Raw genomic sequence first — 21136 nt, 5'->3', positions numbered from 1 at the left:
ATCAGGTACACAACTGACACGCTGGTTATTGTAAACCGAAATATGAAGCAATGAATACGAAATGAATAGTTGAAATTCTAAATTTACTTTAATTATATTCTGAATTTTATTTGTATGTATAAATTATTTAGCTTGCAAAAATCAGAATCATGTAACTATTTAATACATATAGTGGAACATCCGACGATAGCTTAACGGATGAACTATCTATATATTGCCTAAAAATAAATAAATGGTGTAGTAACTCCGTCTAGTCAAAAAAATCAAACGAATAGGCCATTTAGGAACTTGGTAGGAATATTGTTTAGTTAAATAATATTGGTTAATTTCATCCTGTAAATGGTCTAGGATTAAAATTAGATTGCTAAGTTTTTTTTAATTTGACAAACTGAGAACATGCCTAGTATAATATAACTAGGTAGTAACATGTGAATAAGACGGCCCAGGTCTATTTTTATGTCATACACGTTGGGCTTGGGCTCGCAGTGGCAACGGACTGTCCTGTTTTGCATTATTTTTAGATTTTATGAATCATATTCGAAACCCATCTATAACAACTCAAGCATGTAAATAAATTAAGACATTTTCTCTTTATTTTGTAGAGACAAATTTAATAAGAAAAAATGTAGGCATTTTAGGACTGTCTTTTAAAAATAAAATGAGATGAGCCTCGCCCAATAAAATGCACCAATTGCGGGGCCCTCAATAAATGTTTAATTGAATATTTAGAATTCGGGATGGACTTTTTAGTGAATTCCACGGTCTTACCCAGAAATAATAATACGCTAATCGCTTTAGGCATGATTTTAATAATAATACATTCCTAAACACGGGTGCGCAGTTATGCGACCCAAATCCAAATTCAAAGCATTGAATAAAAATACGTTCCGGATCGTGGGTGCATTTTATGTGACGCAATCCAAAGACATGTTTTTAAACGATGTTCACATTCTTTAAAAGATATAATAATAAAAGCGGTAAAGAGTTAAAAATTTGCACATGAGCTCATAATTGTATAAAAATCAGATATTTAAGCCGAATATGACAGTTGAGCGACCGTGCTAGAACCACGGAACTCGGGAATGCCTAACACCTTCTCCCGGGTTAACAGAATTCCTTATCCGGATTTCTAGTACGCAGACTGTAATATGGAGTCATTCTTTTCCTCGATTCGGGATTAAAATTGGTGACTTGGGACACCCTAAATCTCCCAAGTGGCTACTCTGAAATAAACAAACAAATCCCGTTTTGATTGTCCTTTAATTGGAAAAAACTCATTCACCCCTTGCGGGGGCGGAAAAAGGAGGTGTGACAGCTCTGGCGACTCTGCTGGGGACTTGGTAACCCAGAACCACTGGTTCAGGGTTAGAAATTCGAGCTTAAAATAACTGTTATAGTTGGCTTTATTTATTATCTGATTTTTACATGTTTATGCTTAATGTGCTAAATGTTGCTTTTTACCGCTTTAATATTATCTGAATTGTGTATATAAAACTGCTACGAAACCCTTCTTCTTTCTGAGTCCTCTGTATTTATGGTGCACACGTGCGCGTGGCCCACCTTTCTATTAGAACTCATACCAAATAAGACGAAGTTGGGACAAGTAACTAGGCCAGGTAGACTTTCGTGCTCCCGGTACGTTGCCCCCACTTCGGCTCAAGCTGTCCACTTGGGTAAGCCAGGGCTAGAACAATATGCCTCAGGTTTTTCACTTAGAATAACTCAACTTCATGCCGAATCTCTAGTAGGAACGTTTGTTTGCATCACATGCATTTGACTTTGGAGGCTCAACACAGGGGTTGGGTCTGTCTAGGACAGGTGTACCAAAAAATGAAGATGACCATCCTGATGCATCTTACTTGTTGCTACTTGCGCATTTATTTGATTCGGACTTGTTTATTGACTGACTTTTGAATATCAGGAATAATATTTTGAAATTGAAAAAAAAAAAGAAATAGCGGTTAGGGAATTGATTGTTTATTTTTTTAAAAACCCAATGCCCAAATACCGTCAAAACTCTGTCGAAATTTTGAGAAAATGAAAAAAAAATTGTCTTATTAGTTTGTTTTATTAAAAGCAAAGGAAAAAAAAGTCGTTATTCTGTCTTATTTTCCAAAAAAATAAAATTAAAAAAAAGGGAAAATAGTTTGTCTTCCCCTGAAAAATGACAATGAAAAAGAGTCTTACTTTTAAAATAGTTTTTTATTTGTTTCTGAAAATGCCAAAATGAAAATGAAAAGAGTCGTGCTTTGAAAGTGGTTTTGTTATTTGCTGCTGAAAAGGAAAAAAAATCCTGTTTTAAAATCATTCAGTTTATTCGCCCGAACTACGCGGGTTTGATTCTCACCGGATGTGAGATACGTAGACAACCCTCATCGGGTCCAACCCCACCTTTTGCTAAAATAGCCAAAAACAAATAAATAATAATAAAAAGAAAAAAAACATGTCAAAATTTTAATTCTGTCATAAAGAAGTCAGGTGACGCTGTTTTGTCAAAACATAGCCGAATGTTCCCGAAAGGGACGCCGGAAGGCTGACTTTGCATAAACAGCCACCTTTTGGTCATTTTTTAAGATTTGGTCCAGTTGACCCACACAGCCTTAAAAATCTTCGTCCCCGAGACGTTGACGGGTCGTGTTTGAAATATTGAGTTTTTGTAATTTGAAAAACGATAAAAAGAGTCATAAATAAGTCAGGTGATGCTGTTTTGTCAAAACATAGCCGAATGTTCCCGAAAGGAACGCCGGAAGGCTGACTTTGCATAAACAGCCACCTTTTGGGTCATGTTTAGGATTTTTGGTCCAGTTGACCCACACAGCCATAAAAATCTTCGTCCCCGAGGCGCTGAAGGGCCGTGTTTGCAACACCAGGTTTTATTGTAATTTGAAAAGAAAAAAAAACAAAGAGTCAGCGGTCAAGTGAATACCATTTGAATTTTTAGTCAAAAATAAGTCGAGCCAGCTTCGGCCGCGTCTTAAACCGTTCTTGCCGAAATAGCCTTAAAGTATCTTTCAGTTGTCGAAAGGTTATTTTTGTAAAAGAACGGACAAGTTGGTAAAGTTTCGTAAAATAACCCTCCCCGGCCTCAAAATTCATGTGAAATTTGGAAGGGGCCACGTTTGCAAAAATAACTGTTCGGTTGCATTTGTCAAACAGAGAAAGGAAGTTGGCCTTTTGTTTTTGAGTTTGTAAATATTTTGATTAGAATATGTGGGTTGTTTGATTCTCGAGTTTGTAGGTCATCTTTAAACCTTTGAAACCCAGTTTGTTTTAATATGAAAATTAAAAAAAATGTTTATTATTGTTTATCTTTTATTGGTCCGAACTACGCAAGGTCTGATTCATGCGGGGTCATGATACGTAGGCAATCTCTATAAGATTCGACCACAAACACAAAAAGGAATAAAATAAAGAGTGAGTGACAATAAAAAGAAATATCAAGAAAAGCTGGGATGTCACAAGCAGCCGAGCAAATGCATGATAGAAAAGGGTTATTTGTCTAGGAACATTGCATCTCAACGTGTAATTATATATGTGTTAAACTCTCAAAACTAATAAGTTTGTTCATTTCCAGAATTCAAGCAGTTAGTTTTTCTAAGAGTATACTGGCATATTATCATTATCACACCAGATCAAAAGGACCGATACCCGAAAGCATGTCTATCCCGGATGTCGACAGAGGTATTGAGATAGAGGAAATGAACGTCGGTAAAATGAAAGAAGAGATGCTTAAACTTAAGCAACAAATGGCTGAGATGTATCGGGCCTGGTCCACAGGGCAATCACCCCCATCTTACCCAGCTAACCCTGTTTCCACCCCACCACTAGCCCAAACTCAGGATAATCCTGCCACTGAACTATCCCCGAGTTTCCCCATCTACCAGCACTACCGGGGCACCACCTCTCATACACCGCAGTCTCCACCTCCTAAACCAGTTCCATAGCCTCCTCCACCAGTAACTCCTGTCTTCGTAGCACCTCACCCAGCTACATTCCACAAATCTCCTAGTGAGCCTATGTTCCAGGCCCAAGACAACCAATACTACCCCCCGGAGCCCACTTTCAAAGCTTCCGAAATTCATTCATTTACTCCCCGTTTTGACTTCCCAATAGAAATTGACAAGCCAGTCAAAAATGCCGAACAAGAAGAGATGTTCAGGAAGGTCAAAAGCTTAGAACAATCGTTCCGAGACATGCGAGGGTTAGGAGGGCAGGTCAGTGTGGCCTACAAGGACTTATGTTTGTTCCCAAATGTGCAATTACCAGTTGGTTTCAAGATGCCCAAATTTGACCTATACAACGGGCACGGCGATCCAGTAGCCCACTTGAGGGGTTTCTGCAGCAAGATGCGAGGAGCTGGGGGAAGAGACGAACTACTAATGGCTTACTTCAGTCAAAGTTTCAGTGGATCAGCTTTGGAGTGGTATACCCGCCAGGACCATGGGAGATGGTACACCTGGGATGACTTGGCACAAGCATTTGCTTGTCACTTCCAATACAATCTGGAAATCATCCCAGATCGACTATACTTGACAAAATTTGAGAAAAAGCACAATGAAAGCTTTAGAGAGTATGGTTTCCGGTGGAGGGAACATGCAGCAAGGGTGGATCCTCCAATGAAGGAAAGTGAGATGGTAGATTACTTCTTACAAGCCTTGGAGCCAACTTACTATGCTCATTTGGTTTCAGCGATAGGAAAATCATTCAACGAAGTTGTAAAGATGGGCAGCATGATTGAAGGGGGACTTAAGTCCAACAAAATCCTAAGCTATTCGGCAATTAAAGCAACCACTCAGGCCATCCAGAGCGGTACTAAGGGTGTACTTGGGAAGAAGAAGAAAGAAGATGTCACGACTGTTGAGTCTGGAGCCTGGTTCAGATCTAGAGGCCCGTCACCCTACTATAGCCAACCACGACCCTACCACCAAAATTACCCCCGTACTCTATATAGCCCTCCACGACATTACTACTCACTGCCGGATCCCCATTTTTCCGTTCATCATGCACAAACCTATACCCACGCTCCAGCACACACACAATGGCATGCGCCGGCTCCCCAAAATACATACCCATCTCCACCAAACATATATCCACTTCCGAGGGCCTATAGAAATCCTCCAGGGTCAGGTTTTCGTGGGAATCAAGCTTTTAAGAATGAGAAGAAGCAGAAATATACTCCACTGGGAGAATCCTATACTACCCTGTTCCACAAATTGAGGCAGTTAGGCCTATTGAATCCTATTGAGCCCAAATTGCCAAATCCCCTTCATGGAAATCTTGACCCTTCAGCAAGTTGTGAATATTGTTTGGGGGCTCCCGGACACGATACTGAGAGATGTTGGAAGTTGAAAAATGTCGTGCAAGAGCTTATTGACACAAATAGGATCGAGGTTCTGGTTCCAGAGGCGCCAAACATTAATTAGAGTCCGCTACTAGCGCACCATGAGACCCACATGATCGAACTAGGGCACAAGGAGCTTAAGAATCCCTCACAAATGGTAATGATGATCCGTGCCTGTGAAAATAATTCGAAAGAAAATCGATCAGGGAAAAGCAGGGGTGCAGTGTGTAGATGACAAGTCGGTCATGGTGATGGGGAAAGGGTCCAGCAAGGCAGATGTACAGTTTGTAGGGCTGAAAGCAAAAATCAATAATTGGACGGCTACTCCTCTTCCTATCTGAAGGGAGTCTTGGTAGTGGGCTCTGATTTTTTTTCTTGTTTTGGATTATTGCAGAGTTGTAATCCAGGTTTGTTTTGAAAAGTGTGAAACTCTGTTATCCCGTATTTTTATAAAGTTAAAGTTTTTCTCTTCTTATTTTGTTTTAAGTTTGTTTTCTTCTTTTTCTCTTTCTAAACAATGCTCTTTATACTGATTCCAATGACATGGCATGCACAACAGATCTTCAACTTAGTCTAAAAAATCAATCTGATTCCGAACTAATTGTACAAAAGTTCAATCATGATGACGAATCGGAATACGGTGATGATGAAGCCTTCGAAGAGACAAATAGAGAGTTAAGCTAGTTGGAAGAGAAGTCCAAGGCCAACTTAAATGACACAGAAGCCATCAATTTAGGGGATGCAGACGATATCAGGAAATTTACAAGGGGACAACAAGTGTTGAAACGGATCCTCCCACATCAGGCCAAAGCAAAATGGCAAATTTGTCCCGAATTAGCAAGGGCCGTCTATTGTGACCAAGATGTTATCCAGTTGCGCTTTATGTCAGGCAGATGTCGAGGGAAGATGCATCGACATGGCTATTAATTGTAATTGTTGTTTGTTTTTTTATACTTGGCATTTATCGGAGAATGAAATGACGGAGGCAATTCTTTCTTCTATCTAAATACTTTTAACCTTTGCTTTACCCCTTTGAGCCTTACTTATTCCTTCATACCCCTCTCTTGGAATCGTTAATGAAAACGAAAAAAAAAAATAAAAGAAGGAAAATAATAACAAAAATAGAGGAATTGGGAACTACGTTTGACATGATTCCTCAAAGAAGGATACGTAGGCGCCTCACAGCTCGGTCATAGTGTAACAAAAAATAAGAATCCCCAAGCAAGAAACAGAAGTTATGTTTGTAATGTTGGGAAAGAAGTTCGATTCCAAGAGTTGTTATAGTTTTTACCCATCAGAATTATTTTGAACCCTTTTGATGCCCCCTTTTCTTTTAGCCATAAACAAAAACTCATGTTGATGTCCAAAAAAGACCTCTCGATCAGAATCCGAGGAGTGCCAAGTCGGGCAAATGAAAGCAGAGAAAAGTCGGCAACGAATTGATAACCTAAAGAATCCCTAGCAAAGAGTCATATCAGTAACACTCCAATCTCCAGCTTAGAAAAATAACGTGAGAAGAGTCTTATCGGTGAAAACCTTCACAGGCACCATAAGGCGACGAGAGTTGAGAGAAATGAGAGAGCCTCATCAGTGAAAACCCCTCAAAGGGCACTATGAGGCGACAAGGATATAAAAGGGGCTCGCAAGATAAGATTGGCAAAAATGATCTGCATCCGGTGAGAGTTAGGCTTCTGCGCATCCCCAGCAAAGTAAGGCCGTCAGAAAAATTGGTTGATATAAATAGACTGGGTTGGTTAATCCGGAAATGCATGACATGATCATTGGGATTGATTATACCATTCATATAAGTTCTTTTCTTTTTCTTTCCCCAACATTTGTTCAGAAAGACTTTTTCTTTTATCTTTTTGAAGTCATCATTTTTCATTTCTTGGTTTAAAGTGTTTTTCTCCAGTAGTTTGTTTTTAGAAGGATTTTTTTTTTCCAGAGCTTACTACTAATTGCCAAAATGGTGCGAAGCAAAAGGCGAGCAGGACATGCCAAATATAAGGCAATGAAACGGAAAAGACGTTTGTTGCAAGACCAAATGATGAGTTGGTCTAAATGTCAAGGGTATACATAAAAAAACAATAAAAAAACAAAAAAAAAAAAAAAAAAAACAGAAAAGCAACAATTGAGAAATCTGAGGATGAAGTTCCATGAAAATCCACAGCAGATCATCGAGATGCAAGAGCATTCTTGGCCGATCATCGACCAAGTTCCAAAAGGGTCAGACAACGCAGAGCGAGGAAAGAAGAGGGGGAAAACCACCCCCAGCGGGAATGTGATCGCCAGTAGGAATGTGATCCCCAACAGTAGTATCATCCCCAATAAATAGTATCATCCTCAGCAAGTTCTGATAGTGTAATAGAATACCGAGCTGGGAAGGGAGAAAGGAAAAAACCATCCCCAGCATGAGGCACGACCACTCACCATGTTTTTTTAAACTAAGAAAATCTTTCTTTGATTTGAAGCAGGGAAAAGAAATGTTATAGATGGCGGAAAGACAGGCCATAAAGAAGATCATCAAACAGGGGCAGAAAATTTTCCCATTGCGAAAATTTTCTAAAAAATCAGGTACCCACTTGGGGAAGAAAGGAAGGCAACGCATGTCTGGATAAAGTGATATCCCCAACAATTTTCGGAGGAATGAAACACTAATTTTGAGGAAAGAAGTTCTGAAGGGAGATGATTCAAGTAAGAGGAAAAATGACTAAGGAGGCAGGAAAGAATAACGCCAACAGAATGTTATACTTTAAGGAGTGTTGAAGTTGGGAGCCCGCCCATATAACAGAGGAATACATTTCAGTATTACTTTTCAAATATTGAAGTTGGGAGCCCGCCCATAAGAACAGAGGAATACATTCAGTATTATATTTCAAGTGTTGAAGTTGGGAGCCCGCCCATAGAACAGAGGAATATATTTTAGTCTTTACATTTCAAGCGTTGAAGTTGGGAGCCCGCCCATAAGAACAGAGGAATACATTCAGTATTACATTTCAAGTGTTGAAGTTGGGAGCCCGCCCATAGAACAGAGGAATACATTTCAGTCTTTACATTTAAGCGTTGAAGTTGGGAGCCCACCCATAAAACAGAGGAATACATTTCAGTCTTTTCATTTCAAGTGTTGAAGTTGGGAACCCGCCCATATAACAGAGGAATACGTTTCAGTCTTTACATTTCAAGCGTTGAAGTTGGGAGTCCACCCATAAAACAGAGGAATACATTTCAGTATTACTTTTCAAATATTGAAGTTGGGAGCCCGCCCATAAGAACAGAGGAATAAATTTCAGTATTACATTTCAAGCGTTGAAGTTGGGAGCCCGCCCATAGAATAGAGGAATACATTTCAGTCTTTTTATTTCAAGTGTTGAAGTTGGGAGCCCGCCCATAGAACAGAGGAATACATTTCAGTCTTTTCATTTCAAGTGTTGAAGCTGGGAGCCCTCCCATAGAACAGAGGAATACATTTCAGTCTTTTCATTTCAAGTGTTGAAGTTGGGAGCCCGCCCATAGAACAGAGGAATACATTTCAGTCTTTTCATTTCAAGTGTTGAAGTTGGGAGACCGCCCATATAACAGAGGAATACATTTCAGTCTTTTCATTTCAAGTGTTGAAGTTGGGAGCCCGCCCATAGAACAGAGGAATACATTTTAGTATTACTTTTCAAGTATTGAAGTTGGGAGCCCACCCATACAACAGAGGAATACATTTTGAGATCAAGTCAGAAGACAGTAAAACAGAGGGTTACAATAGGAATCCCCAGCAGGAAACAATAAAAAACCCCAGCACCGGGAAGCAGAAGGTTGCAACAAGAGGACCCAGCACAAATTCAATCGCCTGAGTCAAAAGGAAGAAAGGACGCCTCTTGAAAGAAGCGGCTGGAGAACGTTAAATCATGCCCAGCATAACAAATTTGATGAAGAAAGCCGTATCCCCAGAGGAACCGCCGAAAAGCTTAATAAAAAAAGCCATGTCCCCATCGGACCGAACAAAATGATGAAAACTGGTATTCAGAAAAGCAAAGGGCCAGAAGCCTCGGAAGAAAATCATCAGAAGAAAAGCACCGGAAGAAACGCAAGCAGACAAGAAAGCAAGGCAACAAGAACAAATTGCAGTCTAGCCTAGCTTCTTATTTTCTTTTAAGCACGGTGTAACAAGGAGATCGGTAAGCAGTGGTAATAGCATGCAACAACAGTAACTTTGCAGTCCCACGGTAGTCCCAGCTACCAAAACTTCTCGAACTACATTGACCTGATTTTTGTTTAGCCCAGGATATGTAGGAAACCTTTGAAGCAAAGGTTCGGTTAAATCTTTTTCAAAAAAATGCTTCACACGGAGTACTCGGATGGGCAAAAATCGCTCGCTTTATCTTTGCACGAAAACCCTTCGTGTCTTCGGGCAAAGAGGGGCAGCTGTAAGCACGTGATTTTTGCCCTATGAAAGAATTACTCCCAAAAAATTCAAAAAAATAAAATGATTTTCCTTGGTGTGCAGTTTTGTGATATTTTTTGAATAATTATTTGCATTTGTCTGTGCATGTTTATTTGTTAAATTAATAAAAATACAAAAATATGTCGCATTTTGCATGTAGGATTTAATTCTACAATTGTTAGTAATTAAGTTTGTTTTACAAAAATTAAAAAATTACAAAAATAGGCATCTTTTGCATTTTTAGCATTTAATGTCCAAAAATACAATTTTATGCTTAATTATTATTTAATTGTGCGTTAATTGTTATTGGGAGTTAATTTGCGCTTTTATAACTTAATTTAGTTCTTAATAATAATTTAAGGATTTTTAGAATTTTGTTTTAGAAAAATAAAAGAAGAAAAGAGAGCAAAAATACAAAGAAAAATCGGATTGGGCCACTTCTTCAATTGTAAGCCATAGGCCCAGAAAATTGTCCAACCTTCCCCACGACCCGGTCCATTTCAAACAGGGTCGACCCAATCCATACCCAAAGACCCAACACCCCTATTATCTTACATTTTTACAAAACAAAGAAAAGAAAACCCTAAAAAAAATACTAAGCTATCCACCCCCCTCCCTATCTTCTTTTTCTCCAAAAATCTAAAACACACAACCATGGCTTCCCCTCGCATCGTCATCTCCAGCCCCGTCCGCCATTAAAACCAAGTAGTCCACCATCGTCGCTGCTACTGTGCCGCGTTTGCCTTCGTCTTCTTCGTCGAGCTCAAGCTTGAGCTCGACATCCATGGTCGCCACTCCTTCATTAAGCTTTCCGTCCATGGCTGACCCTACTGCTTCCGCTTCATCTTCCTCGTCATGCTGCTCATCGCCATCACTGTTTCTACCATGGCTGCTGCTGCTCACGCAGCTGCTACTGCTTCAGTTTTCTTCTTCACCTCCAGCTGCTGCTACTTCGGTGTTCAACCTCAAGCCCACGAGCTGCCTCACCAATGACCAGCTGCTGTTGCATTCGTCGTCCATGGCTGACCCTACTGTTTCTGCTTCGCTACATCCATACAGACCCCATAATAGAAATGGGTTCATCGCTGCTTCAGTCCGGTCCGAAAACGAGACTCAAACCATCTCGTTTGTTCGAGCTTTGTTCGGGGTCGTCAAAACAGTCCATACGAGTTCGTTGTTGGTCTGTCATTGTTCGCCGTTTCAATCCGGTTAGTTGTTTTTAAGTTTCATTTTGTCCATATTTTGTTTGACATTTTTCGGATCCAAAATCGATAAATGATTCAATTCTTGTTTTGTTTGTTCATCGTTGAAACAATTTTTTAGTTTGTTCATATGTTTTGTTGATTTAATTTTCGGATTCAAATGGAACTTTGATTAAATAGTTTTTCAGTTTATTTCATGTGCTTTTATTTTGTATTTTTGTAGAAGAAATTGTTAGTTTAATTTTAATATTGTTAGATTTAGTTTAAATCATTTGAATCCGTCATGTTTGTTATTTAATATGGATCTAATGCATGTTTAGTCTTTGTTTGAAGTTCGTTTTAATTCAGTGATTTAATGTGAAGTTATGTTTTGGTTTTAATTTTTGGATCATGTATCTTTGTTATAATTTTGTTGGATTTGATTTAAAACGATTAATTGATTATTTGAAAATTAGTGATTTGAATATGTTTATTTGTTTTGTTTAAGTTTAATTCGAAGTTTGGATAAAGCTTGTTTGTTATTGTTGTTGAATCTTTTCATTTATGTTCATACTTTGTTTGATTGATCTTGAATCCGAAATTAGTATAGTTTGATCTTCTTGTTTGTTGATTATCATTTTTGATTATTTCTTCAGTTTGCTTCATGATTTTGTTTAGTTTTAATATAGGAATTGTTGGTTGTAAAGTTGTTAGATTTTAAGTTCAAATGATTATTGAATTTAGAAATCTGAATATATTTGTTTGTTTGTTGTTGTTGTTGTTGAATCTGAAAGTAGGTTTGTTTGTTGTTAAAGATGTTGTTCAATCAAAATTTTAGTTGTTCTTTGTTGTTCATCATTTAGTTTGAATTTGTTGTTCGAATTTGTGTAGAAATTTGTCATATTGGCTATATTTTGGTTGAGTTTGATTAATTGATTGGTTATAGCTGATGGGGGTAGTTTGGTAAATCGCAGTACGTGCAGGGGTAAAATGGTAATTGTAGTAAGGTCGGAGGGGTAGTTTGATAATTGAACATTTTTGAATAATTCTTTATGTTAAGCATGAGGGACAAAATGTAATGGGGTGTGGGTGATATAGTTGTTTAATATAAATGGGGGACAAGACAAAATTTAGTGGAGGGGAATATGGTAATTGTTTATGGTAGGCATGGGGGACAAGATGTAATGGGAACCGGTTTGATATATTAGTTTAATATAGTGGGGGATGAGTGAGAAGATAATGGGTTTGGTAGGAGAAAGTGTGATTTTATTAATGGATTAAAGGGTTTGGGATGAGAAATAAATAAGAGGTCTTGAATCAGATTTTGGGAAGAGAATAAGAAAAAGAACGGACAGAGAAGAATAGAGAGAATAAGAGAGAGAAAAAAAGAGCTGAATATTTAAGAGAAAGAAAAATTCCGAAAAATATTAAAACTTTCAAATAAAAAAAACTAAAAAAAAATCTTTTGCTTTCTTTCATTGTTTGAAATCAGCATTAATTGTTGTTGTTTCATCCAAGCTTGAAGCTTTTTTTTTGGGATTACTACTGCACCGGTTTGCAAACTCTGTTCCTGGGTTGTTACTGTTGCTGGACTGTTGTTGCTGTGTTGTATTGTTATTACTGCTGCTGATTCTCATCTTCATTTTCATTTGCTTCTAATATCAGGTACACAACTGACACGCTGGTTATTGTAAACCGAAATATGAAGCAATGAATACGAAATGAAGAGTTGAAATTCTAAATTTACTTTAATTATATTCTGAATTTTATTTGTATGTATAAATTATTTAGCTTGCAAAAATCAGAATCATGTAGCTATTTAATACATATAGTGGAACATCCGACGATAGCTTAGCGGATGAACTATCTATATATATATTGCCTAAAAATAAATAAATGGTGTAGTAACTCCGTCGAGTCAAAAATCAAACGAATAGGCCATCTAGTAGGAACTTGGTAGGAATATTGTTTAGTTAAACAATATTGGTTAATTTCAGCCTGTAAATGGTCTAGGATTAATATTAGATTGCTAAGTTTTTTTTAATTTGACAAACTGAGAACATGCCTAGTATAATGTAACTAGGTAGTAACATGTGAATAAGACGGCCCAGGTCTAGTTTTATGTCATACACGTTGGGTCTGGGCTCGCAGTGGCAACAGACTGTCCTGTTTTGCATTATTTTTAGATTTGATGAATCATATTCGAAACCTATCTATAACAACTCAAGCATGTAAATAAATTAAGACATTTTCTCTTTATTTTGTAGAGACAAATTTAATAAGAAAAAATGTAGGCATTTTAGGACTGTCTTTTAAAAATAAAATGAGATGAGCCTCGCCCAATAAAATGCACCAATTGCGGGGCCCTCAATAAATGTTTAATTGAATATTTAGAATTCGGGATGGACTGTTTAGTGAATTCCACGGTCTTACCCAGAAATAATAATACGCTAATCGCTTTAGGCTCGATTTTAATAATAATACATTCCTAAACACGGGTGCGCATTTATGCGACCCAAATCCAAATTCAAAACATTGAATAAAAATACGTTCCGGATCGCGGGTGCATTTTATGTGACGCAATCCAAAGACATGTTTTTAAACGATGTTCACATTCTTTAAAAGGTATAATAATAAAGGCGGTAAAGAGTTAAAAATTTGTACATGAGCTCATAATTGTATAAAAATCAGATATTTAAGCCGAATATGACAGTTGAGCGACCGTGCTAGAACCACGGAACTCGGGAATGCCTAACACCTTCTCCCGGGTTAACAGAATTCCTTATCCGGATTTCTGGTATGCAGACTGTAATATGGAGTCATTCTTTTCCTCGATTCGAGATTAATATTGGTGACTTGGGACACCCTAAATCTCCCAAGTGGCGACTCTGAAATAAACAAACAAATAACGTTTCGATTGTCCTTTAATTGGAAAAAACTCCTTCACCTCTCTCGGGAGCGGAAAAAGGAGGTGTGACAGTGATAATGCAGTAGGACAAGGGTATAGCCTATGATTCTAGGAAACTCAAGAACCATGAGAAGAACTATCCAACCCACGACTTAGAGTTTGCGGTAGTGGTGTTTGCACTAAAGATTTGGCGACATTATTTATATAGGGTCCATGTAGATGTATTTACGGACCACAAGAGCCTTCAATATATTTTCAAGCAAAAGGAGATGAATCTGAGACAGAGAAGATGGCTAGAGTTACTCAAGGATTATGATATCGATATTCTCTATCGCCCTGGAAAGGCCAATGTTGTGGAGGAGCTCTTACCCGGAAATCTATGGGAAGTTTGGCTCATTTGGAGGCATATCAGAGGCCGTTGGCCCGGGAAGTCCACCAATTGGCTAGTTTGGGAGTTCGCCTTGCGGACTCTAGCAAAGGGGGAGTGATTGTGCAGAATAGGGCTGAATCATCGCTTGTAGCGGAGGTCAAAGAAAAGCAATACTACGATCCGTTATTAGCATAACTGAAAGAGGGGATTCATAAACACAAAACCGCAGCTTTTACCTTCGGCATGGATGATGGTACCCTACGGTAACAAGGCCGCCTATGTGTTCTGAATATTGACGGTCTTTGGGAAAGGATCATGGCACAAGCTCACACTTCCAGGTATTCCGTACACCCAGGTTCTACGAAAATGTCTCATGATCTCAAGGAAGTTTATCGGTGGAGCAACATGAAAAAGGATGTGGCGGACTTTGTGGCAAAATGTCCGAATTGTCAGCAATTGAAGGCCGAACATCAAAGGCCTGGTGGATTGGCTCAAAGTATAGAATTCCAATGTGGAAATGGGAAATGATCAACATGGATTATGTGGTATGGTTACCGCGCACTTCGCGCAAGTTCGACTCAATTTGGGTAATCGTGGATCTACTCACGAAATAAGTGCATTTCTTGCTAGTCAAATATACTGACACAGTGGAACAGTATGCTCAATTGTATATCAAAGAAATAGTCAGGTTGTATGGTAATCCATGTTACATCCCGTATGTTAATATTAGTCTGAGTCGTAGTAATCTATATGAATTCGAAGTGATTATGTATATTAGGAGGTTATAGAGGGTTTAAGACGTTATTATGAGACCCTGTAAGTTTACAACCATAATATCGTTAGATATTATGTTAGTGTGGTATTTTCTTTTAAGTGGAGTAATTAGAAAAAATGATCTCGGTACACAATTTGGTACTATTAGTTAACATTTTATTTCCAGTATAACTTACAATGGTGGAACTACATTAAGCTAAGTATTAATTAATACTGAATACAACAGGGAATAACTTATTCTGGTATAAGTACTAGCAATTCCTACATTTTAATCTTATCATAACTAGTTCATGAACCAACTGAACCTCGCTCAGGTTGGATGTTTAATTCTTCACATGATTAGAGTCAATGTCTTCATGTGTGCACCTAGAATTACGTCATGGTAGATTGTGTTATATAAACATGCAAAGGGGTCTATACATGTTACATTTTTGTAATTTTAATCTAAAAGTAAGCATTTGATTAGTTCTTACCGCTGGTGATATATATAAGCATTTGATTAGTTCTTATCGGTGTTGCTACCTATTTTCATGCTACGGAAGTTCACTAATTAATAGTACTATGCAATTCCACTGTTTCGTTTGTCTTGTTGCCCGAGAATGGCACTTCGTTGTGAAACTCTCTATTCCTCCCTCAAGGTCTACTATTTTATGGTTAATAGTATCAGAAAGAAATTATTGAGGCAGAGGTAGTAATAGTTTCTGCATTTCGTCTCACATCCGGTTGGGCAAATTTTATTGCCTAAGACGTGCAGAAATTCAGCATTTGGTCTTTATCTTATTACTTTCTTTTATATTTTTTACAATTATATGTAGCATGTATATTTTAAATAATAGTGTATGTATTGATTTTATATGATATCACATGATCATGATAGTAAGTTATATTAAGTGTGTTAAAAATAAGTAGTATTGTAAGTAATTTGAAATAATCCTTAATTATGTGAACTATTGGGTAATGGGAGAATTAATTAGTTAATTAATAATTAACTAGTTGAGTAATTAATGTCTTTGGACAAGGGTAATGAGGCAAGAACGTGGAGAAAGGATAGCTCCATATTGTGACTATTAATCACAATTGCTAGGTGGCTAAATTGGAGGAATTTTGGTGGCCAAAGTCTTACAAGAGTGGGGCCCACAACCCCAATATTAAAAGACTTTTCCATATGCTTAGTTTATACATATACTTGCTTGCTAACAGATGAGTCTTAAAGAATTTGTTATCAAGGAATTTACTAACAGATGAATCTTAAAGAATTTGTTATCAAGGAATTTGCTAACAGATGAGTCTTAAAAAGTTTGTTATCAAAAAGGTCACATTGAATTGTTACCAAAACATGTACCGGAGACTCTGAAACCCTCTTTTAAGTATGAGAGTATGCGAGTCCCTATTGAGGAAGAAAGGTATATGCTGCAAATGAGGAAGTTGCAAAAATTGTTAACGGCTAAAAAAAAAAGAAGAAGCAGGTTGGAAAAATATGAGGATATAAGTATCAAGTATAGAGGAACTTATAGAGTATACGGGGCAGTATGTCCATAGATTGCCAAGTACGGTACGCTGGTCAAAGGGAGAAGATAAATAACAAAGAAGAGAATCGGCTCAGGTATGTTAAGGCTAAGTTTTTCCTTCATTTTGGCATGATCTCGTCATTACACAAGTTTGATAACGAGGCATAAAGAAAAAATTCATATCTCCAAATTTACGTATATTTTGTTGTCTCGCAAGTTACGTATGTTTTTCTAGTTTTGTAAGTTACAATATTCTCCTTATCGGAGCTTCATATTCAATTGAGTATTTCCCTCTTCCAGTCAAGAGAGCAGAGAGTTTATATATACAGACATTATTTTCATTACCATCGAGCTATAATCGACGGGCAGGCCCCTATTGAGCAACCTCTGATCAGATGGTAAATTATATACCGATCCTACTGTGGCCGAGCGCGTATGAGCGAGTCCATCATGACCGAGATACAGAGCCTAGTATGGCCGAGCGCGTATGAGCGAGCCTACTACGGCAGAGCAATAATATATATATATATATATATATATATATATATATATATATATATATATATATATATATATATATATATATACACGAGCCTTATAGGGCCGACAACTATTTTACTTACTATATTGAGAGAGTTGAGTTGGTATCAGCAGGTAAGCATATTTTTAGATTTTGTTTGACTTCCAGCTACTTGCAGTTATTATATTATAAGTTCAGTTTTAGCTTTCAGTATATTGCCTTGCTTACTCGGTACATTATTTCGTACTGACGTCCTTTTGTTGGGGACGTTGCGTTTCATGCCCGTAGGTATAGACAATCAGTTTGACGATCCCTCATAGTAGACGAGATTGGCATTTAGCAAAGGATCAGTAAGACTCCACCTCATTCGGAGTGCAGCCGAGTCTATGAGTCATCGTGTCAGAATTTTACTACATACTGATGGGTCAGCCGGTACCCTGTCCCATTTTATGTCAAATAATTTTAGAGGCTTTCTAGACACAGAGTTTTATTATGTACAGAATGTCAGAGGCCTAGACGGCCCATTTGTATTAATGTTTTATGAAGGATGGTTCATTAACATAACATTTGCCTACTTACAATTGTACATTACGAGTTGCGGCCATGTTGACCAATGATAGTTAGAAGAAAAATGAGTTACAGAGTGGTTCGCTCGAGCTAGCTCGGCACCGGGTGCCAGCCATGCCTCCCAAGGTTGGGGTGTGACACTCCAGTCTCAATTATTTCGGATCGAGGGGCCCAGTTCACGGTCAACTTTTGGAAGAAATTTCAGCAAGGTTTGGGTACGTAGGTAAATCTTAGTATAGCCTTTCATCCTCAGACCGACGGGCAAGCGGAGCGGACTATTCAGGCGCTTGAGAAAATGTTGCGTGCTTGTACGCTTGATTTCAAATGTAGCTAGGATGACCATTTGCCACTCATAGAATTTTCTTATAACAACAGCTTCCACGCTAGTATCCAAATGGTACCATTCGAGGCATTGTATGGTAGGAGATATAGGTTTCCCATTGGGTGGTTCAAGGTTGGATAAGCTGAATTGATAGGGCCGGACCTTGTGCATCAGGGCATGGAGAAAGTCAAAATTAATAAGGAAAGGTTGAAAACTGCTCAAAGTCGCCAAAAGTCTTATTCGGACATTCGTCGCAGAGATTTAGAGTTCAAAGAAGATGATTGGGTATTTTTGAAGGTTTCCCCCATGAAGGGTATCATGTGGTTTGGAAAGAAAGGAAAATTGAGTCCGAGGTATGTCGGACCGTACAAAATCATTCAGAGGATTGGTCAGGTGACGTACAAGCTCGAGCTACCACCTGAGATATCATTGGTACACCTAGTCTTCCATGTGTCTATGTTGAAAAAGGTAGTAGGAGATCCATCCACCCTTGTGCCAGTTGAAACTATTGAGGTTAATAAAGAACTGTCATATGAAGAAGTTCCAGTTGTCCTTCTTGACAGGCAAGTCCGGAAATTGAGAAACAAAGAAATTGCCTTCGTGAAAGTGTTATGGCGAAACCAACAGGTTGAAGAAGCCACTTGGGAAGCCGAGGAAGATATGAAAAGGAAGTACCCACATCTGTGTGTATAGCCATGTAATAGCTTTATGCATTTGGTTCCTATGAACTCTTATCCTTTGATTTGGTCTATGTAAAACTGTTCTGTTTTGTTTATATGTTGCCTATATAGCCATGGTTAGTGTCATTACAAGTTATATCATGTCTATGGATTGTGTATATGCTGTTAAGATATGTTTCTGGGGCTCTCTGACAGGTGGATAGGCCTAGATACAAAGGAAACTCTGGCAAAATTTTTTGAAATTTAGGGAGTTAGCCAAATTTGGGCCTGTTGATATGTTTCATAGTGTGAAAAGCTGAGGTTGCATAAAGTTTGATAATGAGTGAACCTTGATCCTCATTCGAGGACGAATGATCTTAAGTGAGGGAGGATGTAAGGCCCCGTGAAAATTTCGACCCAAAACCCGAAAACTCGTAGTGCCAAGTTAGGAATATGTGTTAGAAATTAGTATTCAGACCTTTGGACTGATCTGTGCATTAAAAAATTAAGGAATAATATTTTCCAGAAAAGTGCATTTCTGCGGTCCATTATGTGGTTGCATAATAGCTATGCGAACGCATAGTCGCCGCAGAGTCAGATAACTTGATGGTTAATTTTGAGGTCAACTATGCGGCCAATTATGCTATCTCATAATCAATATGCGGGCCGCATAGTCATCGCATAATCCCCTTGGAATTTTTGCGAAGGGCAGTTCTACGGTGCATTATGCGACCGTAGAACAGGTATGCGGACCGCATTTTTTCCGCATACCCGGATAGTTTGTTCAGGTTTTTGGGACCATTTTTGCGGTCCATTCTACGGGCCGCATGTCCATTATGCGATTGCAGAGTTTGTTGGGGCTCCTATTTTCTTACTTTTAAAATCCGACCCCATCCCATTAAAAACACCTCCTTAGGTCCCTTTTATGATATTTTTACTACAAATAGAGTGAGAGAGGAGGTTCTAGAGGGAGAGAGTGATCTTCATCATGTTTTCCACTCAATCCTTGCCTAAACCCTTGAAGATTATCAAGTAAAGCTGCTAGGCCTTCACCCCAAGAGATAAGAACTTGAGCCCTAACCTTTAATTTCGAAATTCACACTAGAATGAACAATTAGCAAGTGGGTTCATAGGTATGAGAATGGATTTTCTTGCATGCATAAATGATAATAGGGTATGGAGCGGCTGTGAGCTAAAAAAATAGCAATTGGGGTGTAAGATGATAAAAATCTCACAAAAGGGTCCTAAAATCACAATGCACACTTAGTGCTTGATAATATGCTCCATTGAGCTAGAACCTTAATAATGTCTCTAATTTTTGGTTGAATTTATAATTCTCATAAAATAGATCGAAGTTGCTAGGAAATTTCGGAATTTATTGTAAGGATTTAAGGAAAGCTCTATTGAGGTATGTATGGTTAAAACCCCATGTTCTTAGAAATTGAGCTTTCATGGTGTTTGTGCAAATGTTGTAAGTCCAAAATTTGATTTATGTAGTACTTGTTATATCAAATGGATCGATGTTGTGAGAATGTATGTGGAAGGTGCGTCTCCATATGTTTTATATGCTATTCTTTGTAAAATTGAGGATATGTGAAGAACATGAACTATGTGCTAAAATGCCTAAATTTCAAGTCAAGGTTACATTGTGATTATTGTGCCGAACTAGATGAATTTCTCTCTATGCTTATAACATGAATTGCTCTTGTATGTGCCTATGATCTTAAATGGCAAGTTAAATGTTGAAAAATGGGAATAATGTGAAACATGAGGTATGGAATGTGGCCTAGTGCCAAGTATGATGTGGTAATTGTGGCCTCAAGTGCCGATGAACTAATGTATATGAAACCAAAAATGGAAGTGAAATGATTAATAGAATAGGGTAACGTCTTAGTAAGACGGCCTAGCCGATCTGGCCGTGATCGGACGCCATGCAATATTCATGGTAGTATTGCATTGATAATTGAAACCGGAAAGCAAGAATGAAATGATAATTGAGGTATATGTCTCCAATGAGGCAGCTTAGCCGATCGGGCCGTGATCGAACTCCGCTCAAGAAAGTAGTGGTATTGTGAATGGTGATGAACAGTATTAAAGGCCCTAACCTAAAGCTACAGAAATTATGTGAAAGTTATATGATTCTTTTATTTGATGATGTGGTGTTCGTTTAATGCCTTTTATTAATTCTTTGTGATTTTCTTGTTCTTGTATGATAGTTCTTTCTAATGAGATGGTATTTAGTTATACATACTAGTACTATTCCATAGTGCTAACATCCCGTTTGCCGGGGGCTGTTGTTGATACCCAATTTTTCCCTATATATTTTTAATATGCAAAATACTTTCAAAATAGTATATATATGTATGTATAAGTATGTTCAGATGTTTTATCATTTTTTCTAATTTTTACAAGATTCTTTTTAACCAATTTATTCCCCTATTTTATTCTGTGTGTGTGTGTGTGTGTGTAAGTATGTTCAAATGTTTTATCATTTTTTCTTAATTTTTAAAGATTTTCAAACCAAGTTATTCCCCTTTTTTATTTAAAAAAACCC

This window comes from Nicotiana tabacum, chromosome 22 (assembly GCF_000715075.1).
Source record: "Nicotiana tabacum cultivar K326 chromosome 22, ASM71507v2, whole genome shotgun sequence".
In the NCBI taxonomy this organism is placed as follows: Eukaryota; Viridiplantae; Streptophyta; class Magnoliopsida; order Solanales; family Solanaceae; genus Nicotiana; species Nicotiana tabacum.
This window is presented reverse-complemented; position numbering follows the sequence as displayed.